The sequence below is a fragment of the Podarcis cretensis genome, assembly GCF_951804945.1.
Source record: "Podarcis cretensis genome assembly, chromosome: 7".
In the NCBI taxonomy this organism is placed as follows: domain Eukaryota; kingdom Metazoa; phylum Chordata; class Lepidosauria; order Squamata; family Lacertidae; genus Podarcis; species Podarcis cretensis.
This window is the reverse complement of record NC_137176.1, coordinates 42,952,002-42,958,738: the sequence shown is the minus strand read 5'-3', so window position 1 is coordinate 42,958,738 and position 6,737 is coordinate 42,952,002.

Below are 6,737 nucleotides of genomic sequence, written 5' to 3'. Positions count from 1 at the left end.
GCAAGGGTCAGAGGGGGCAGGGTTTCTGTTGAGGCAGGTGATTAGCTGTGGGAGGAGCTTATCAGAGCTTGCAGGGCAGCGGCGCGCGCCTAGCGGCACACGCAGTTTGATCCATCTTTTAGATTTAGGCGAGCTAGTCTCAAACGTTTGTTGGGGGAGACCTAGGGTTTTTTTGGGGGGGAGTTATTTGTCCTGTCTTCACGCTTTTTATGATGGAGGACCACTGTAGCCATCCCCAATGACACGTTCTCAAGATGGAGGGTGAGGGAACAGCTGCAGTCGCCTGCGGTTCCTGTGCAATGTTTGCCATCTTGCCAAAGGTTGCAGGCACCTTTACCTGCAGCAATTGCATGTTGATTGCCCTCTTAGAAGACAAAGTCCAGCAACTGGAGGAACGTGTAGCTACGCTCCAAAGAATTAGAGAGCTGGAGCTCTTCTTGGAAGCAACAGAGCACACCGTCTCCACCAAGGAGGAGACAGGGGACTCCCCTGAGAAGGAGGCTAGTTCACCAACACAGGAGCCAGATATATGGAGAAACATGACTCAAGGAAGTAGGAGGCCCAGGGTTCGCTCTGATTGTTTAGAAATACACAATCGCTTTGAGGTCCTCTCCCCTAGCATGGAAGACGAAGAGCAGACTCCATTTGAGGATCTCTCCCTCATTACAGTCGATTAGGTATATGAAGACGAGCCGCAAAGTCAGTCCTCAGGGAATGTGCAGGCGACCTTGGAACGACAGCTCACGGAAGAACCCCGACCAGACCTAAGAGGAGGCGTGTAGTGGTGATAGGGGATTCCCTACTGAGGGGAACAGAAGCAGTGATCTGTGGGCCTGACAAGATGTCTCGGGAAGTGTGCTGTCTCCCCGGGGCTAAGATCCAAGATGTAACTGAACGACTGCAAGGAATCATAAAACCCACTGACAAATACCCCCTCCTCTTGGTTCATGTGGGAACCAATGACACTGCAAGCAATAGCCTCCAGAAGATCAAAAGAGACTACGAGGCTCTGGGCAGGAAATTGAAGCAATTAAATGCACAAATTGTCATCTCATCTGTCCTCCCAGTTGAACGATGTGGCCCAGGGAGAGAGGGAAAAATAGTGGAAGTGAACAGCTGGCTTCGCAAATGGTGTAAACAGGAACGGTTTGGATTCTTAGATCACGGACTGCAGTTTCTTGAAGATGGACTTCTGGCAAGCGATGGGCTGCACCTCACAACGGTTGGGAGGAATGTTTTTGCCAAAAATCTCAGAAACCTCATCAGGAGGGCTTTAAACTGACTAATGTGGGGGAGGGAGACAGTGCTCCTGAAGGTAGGAGTCTATCAATTGATGAAGATGATCATCCAAATGTCATAGACCAAATGGAGCAAACAGCACGCAGACCTAGTGATGGGAGGAAAAAATCCTTAAATAAGAGACACGGGGGAATGATTAATGGACTTCAATGTCTGTACACTAATGCGCAAAGCATGGGAAATAAACAAGATGAGCTTGAGCTCTTGGTACAGCAAACTAAATATGACATAATAGGCATCACTGAAACCTGGTGGGATAAGTCCCACGACTGGAATGTAATAATGGAGGGTTACAATCTATTTCAGAGAAACAGACCAGACACGAAAGGAGGAGGAGTGGCGTTATATGTCAGGGATGTGTATACCTGTGAAGAGATCCAAGATTTAGAACCTCAAAGCCAAAGTGAGAGCATTTGGGTCAAAATTAAGGGAGAGAAGAATAACAGTGACCTCATTGTGGGAGTTTACTATAGATCCCCAAGCCAAACGGAGGACATAGATGATGCCTTCCTGAAACAGATGGCCAAGCATGCAAAAGGAAGCGAGATAGTAGTAATGGGGGACTTCAATTACCCGGATATTTGTTGGATGTCAAGAGCATAAGGTCAAACAGATTCCTCACTGGCCTTGCAGACAACTTCATTGTCCAGAAAGTGGGAGAAGCAACAAGAGGAACAGCCATTTTAGATCTGGTCCTAACCAATGTTGATGACCTGGTTAGTGGGGTAGAAGTGGAAGGATCATTAGGCGCGAGTGATCATGCTCTTCTGAAGTTTACTATACAGCGGAAAGGAGCAGCCAAGCACACTAGGACTCAATTTCTTGACTTTAAGAAAGCCGACTTCATAAAACTTAGGGAAGTGCTGGGTGAGATCCCATGGACAGTAATACTAAAAGGAAAGGGAGTTCATGATGGCTGGGAGTTTGTTAAGAGGGAGATAGTAAAAGCACAACTTCAGGCAATACCAATGAGACGGAAACATGGAAGGTGCCTAAAGAAGCCAGGGTGGCTATCTAAAGAACTTTTAACTGAGTTAAGATTAAAAAAGGATGTGTACAAAAAATGGAAAAGGGGGGGAACCACCAAAGAGGAATTCAAACAAATAGCCAGCACGTGTAGACACAAAGTCAGAAAAGCTAAAGCACAGAATGAACTCAGGCTTGCTAGAGAGGTTAAAAGCAACAAAAAAGGCTTTTATGGGTATGTTCGTAGCAAAAGGAAGAACAAAGAAATAGTGGGGTCACTCAGAGGAGAAGATGGTGAAATGCAAACAGGGGACACAGAAAGGGCTGAACTCCTCAATACCTTCTTTGCCTCAGTCTTCTCCGATAAAGAAAACAATGCCCGACCTGAAGAATTTGGAGCAAATGATTCAGCAGAGGAAACACAGCCCAGAATAACTAAGGAGATAGTACAAGAATACTTGGCTAGTTTAGATGTATTCAAGTCTCCAGGGCCAGATGAACTGCATCCAAGAGTATTAAAAGAACTGGCAGATGTGATCTCAGAACCACTGGCAGTCATCTTTGAGAATTCCTGGAGAACAGGCAAAGTCCCGGCAGACTGGAGGAGGACAAATGTTGTCCCTATTTTCAAAAAGGGGAAAAGAGAGGACCCAAATAATTACCACCCAGTCAGTCTGACATCAATACCAGGGAAGATTCTGGAGCAGATCATTAAGCAAACAGTCTGTGAGCACCTAGAAAGAAATGCTGTGATCACCAATAGTCAGCATGGATTTCTGAAAAATAAGTCATGTCAGACGAACCTGATCTCGTTTTTTGACAGAATTACAAGCCTGGTAGATGAAGGGAACGCAGTGGATGTAGCCTACATTGATTTCAGCAAGGCATTTGACAAGGTGCCCCATGATATTCTTGTAAAGAAGCTGGTAAAATGCGGTCTTGACTATGCTACCACTCAGTGGATTTGTAACTGGCTGACTGACCGAACCCAAAGGGTGCTCATCAATGGTTCCTCTTCATCCTGGAGAAGAGTGACTAGTGGGGTGCCACAGGGTTCTGTCTTGGGCCCGGTCTTATTCAACATCTTTATCAACGACTTGGATGATGGACTCAAGGGCATCCTGATCAAATTTGCAGATGACACCAAACTGGGAGGGGTGGCTAACACCCCAGAGGACAGGATCACTCTTCAAAACGACCTTGACAGATTAGAGAACTGGGCCAAAACAAACAAGATGAATTTTAACAGGGAGAAATGTAAAGTATTGCACTTGGGCAAAAAAAATGAGAGGCACGAATACAAGATGGGTGACACCTGGCTTGAGAGCAGTACATGTGAAAAGGATCTAGGAGTCTTGGTTGACCACAAACTTGACATGAGCCAACAGTGTGACGCGGCAGCTAAAAAAGCCAATGCAATTCTGGGCTGCATCAATAGGAGTATAGCATCTAGATCAAGGGAAGTAATAGTGCCACTGTATTCTGCTCTGGTCAGACCTCACCTGGAGTACTGTGTCCAGTTCTGGGCACCACAGTTCAAGAAGGACACTGACAAACTGGAACGTGTCCAGAGGAGGGCAACCAAAATGGTCAAAGGCCTGGAAACGATGCCTTTTGAGGAATGGCTAAGGGAGCTGGGCATGTTTAGCCTGGAGAAGAGGAGGTTAAGGGGTGATATGATAGCCATGTTCAAATATATAAAAGGATGTCACATAGAGGGGGGAGAAAGGTTGTTTTCTGCTGTTCCAGAGAAGCGGACACGGAGCAATGGATCCAAACTACAAGAAAGAAGATTCCACCTAAACATTAGGAAGAACTTCCTGACAGTAAGAGCTGTTTGACAGTGGAATTTGCTGCCAAGGAGTGTGGTGGAGTCTCCTTCTTTGGAGGTCTTTAAGCAGAGGCTTGACAACCATATGTCAGGAGTGCTCTGATGGTGTTTCCTGCTTGGCAGGGGTTTGGACTCGATGGCCCTTGTGGTCTCTTCCAACTCTTTGATTTTATGAAATTGACATTATTGTTATTATTAAATTTTAATACATTTCAGGTTGGTATTAGTGAACACTTCTGTATGTTTGGACAGGTTTTCTAGCAAACTTGTGCAAACAGTCCTCTAGGAGTTCTGTTAATGTATTCTACAAATAAAAGATTAATACATTTGAAGGTGAAATTATGATATTTTACTGTCTATTACTTCTGTTTTCCAATGTATTCGCATCATGTTACATAGCACTTGGGAGTAGAGTGAAAGATAATTTAACTTTCCTTAACCTGTGATAACTGGTCACGCTAAAATTTAGTTTGCTGGGCCAAAGAGAAAGTTAATAGTTAAATTAATATCCAGTGTTCCCACTGAAAGTTTTTGTGAGTCTACTGCTCATGCAACTTTTATTAAATGATTTATTTAGCACTTGTGTCCATTTTATTTAACTGAAAATTACTTTTTGGTGATTAAAGGAAAGGGTGATTAAAAATGGTCATGCTCATAGCAATGATTTCATTATAGTCACTGTAATGTTGTTATCTGCTTACTAACAAGATATTGTGCCTCTGGTACTGCTTTGCTCATCCTTTTTGAGGCGGCAATCCTAACCCCATTTCCCTGGGAGCAACCCACTTTGAATCCTGTGGGGCTTACTTTTGAGTAGACATTGTTAGGATTGTGGTGTGATTTAACCAGTTAGGAGTCTTCATAAAATAAGTTATTGCTAAGGTCTATAACTTTATGAAAGGAAAGATGTGTTACAGTGTATGTGTCTGAACCCACGTGCGTGTCCACCACTTGCATGTATTCATACACACACTACTATCAAGAGGTTTAGGATCTTTTGCTGGAGTTACGACGTGTGTTCGTTATGAAGATGTGTTTACCCTTAACCGTATGCCCACAAGAAGTTCCCACACAAATAAAAAAATACTGGTTTATTAAATGAAATGGAAGTGACAGAATTATATAAATGCTGCTTCAGACAGCGAAACTGCAAGTTGAACAGGCAGCAAAATGGTACAGTACACACATGCCTTGATCTAAAGAGTGTAAGAATCTAAAACTATTCTCAAAAGCCTACAGAAAGCAAGAGTGCCAATTTTGCCACACAACTCACATTAATAGCAAGACAAGAAATGGAGGGGAAGGGTATAACTGTCCTTAAAGTGAAGCATGTCCTGGTTCCTTGAAAGTGTTGAGTAAGATCCTTGTTGGAACTTGGAGAGCTAACTAACAATTGGAAATATTGGGCTTTTGTTTTAATTTTAGCCAATATGTTGTAATGGAGAAGAGAGGGAGGCTTTGAGATGAGCAAATTACTATAATTTCAATGTTTTTATTGTTCTGTTGTCTCTTCCTAGAATTTCCTGCCTACTTGAAATTTGAAAGAATATAATCCCAATGAGCAATGACTAAACAGGTTATCCTTGTTTCTTTCCTGTCTTAAAGTTGCCTTTCCTTTAACTTGGTGGCAACCATACTTTCGCAGGAGCTGTTGATTAGATTGGTCACTAGATTAATGTGCTGATACTTACACAAGGTGTTAGAAGCTCAGGATGTCTCCTCCACACATTTGCAATAAGACTGGCACCACAGTCGAGAGTTCATAATGAGGATCTCTTTTTCAGTGAACTCAGTGAGTGCAATCCTACCCATGTCTACACAAAAGCAATTGTGTCCACCCTCAGGTAAATGAGGAAATGCTCTGCTGCCTGAACTTCAGGCCTTGAAGTTCAGGTAAAAAATGTTGCACATTTCTCAGAATTGAGTCTTGGCACTAAAAACCAGACTTCAACCCCTGTATACATTAATTCAGTGACCTACATAGGATTCTTAAGTGGGAGTGGTGTGTATATCCTGATTCTCTGCGGTCTTTATATCATGGACACTTCCAGCCCCTCTGTCACTGTGTTTAAATTGCATTATAACCAAGTTAAAATGGATGGCTGCAGTGCTGATCTGTTCAAGGGTGAAGAGGTGTTGGTCTGTTCAAGGGTGAAGAGGAGGAGGGCTTAGTAGCCTGGAGGACAGCTCTTTGGCAAGCTTCAAGTCAGATGCAGGAGAAAAAGATAATTGGCCAAGGCACAGGGAAGCCTGTGACCTATTTCAACCAAGCCCCATTGTCATGTGAGGAAGACTGGACCTTGATTGTAGAAGATGTCTCTTAAAACATAATAGTTATATTTACACTTAGGGCAATTCTGTGGTGACAAGGGAGCAGGGCCATGTTTTGAGCGCTGCCCCTGAAATCACATCTTCATTCTGCAACACCTGTTATGTGAGGTTGTGTGCAAAGAATTCTTGACATGTGAGCATCTACCAACACAAAGGTAGATGCCTAATTCGGACACCTACATACTGCTGTCCCAATAGCACAGAACCCCTATACACGTGCAGGATCTTATACATAAGTTTTATTTACAGATAACCACACACAAACCCTGCTTGTCCTGGGAAATGGGTACAAAAGTGGTGGAAGGGCACA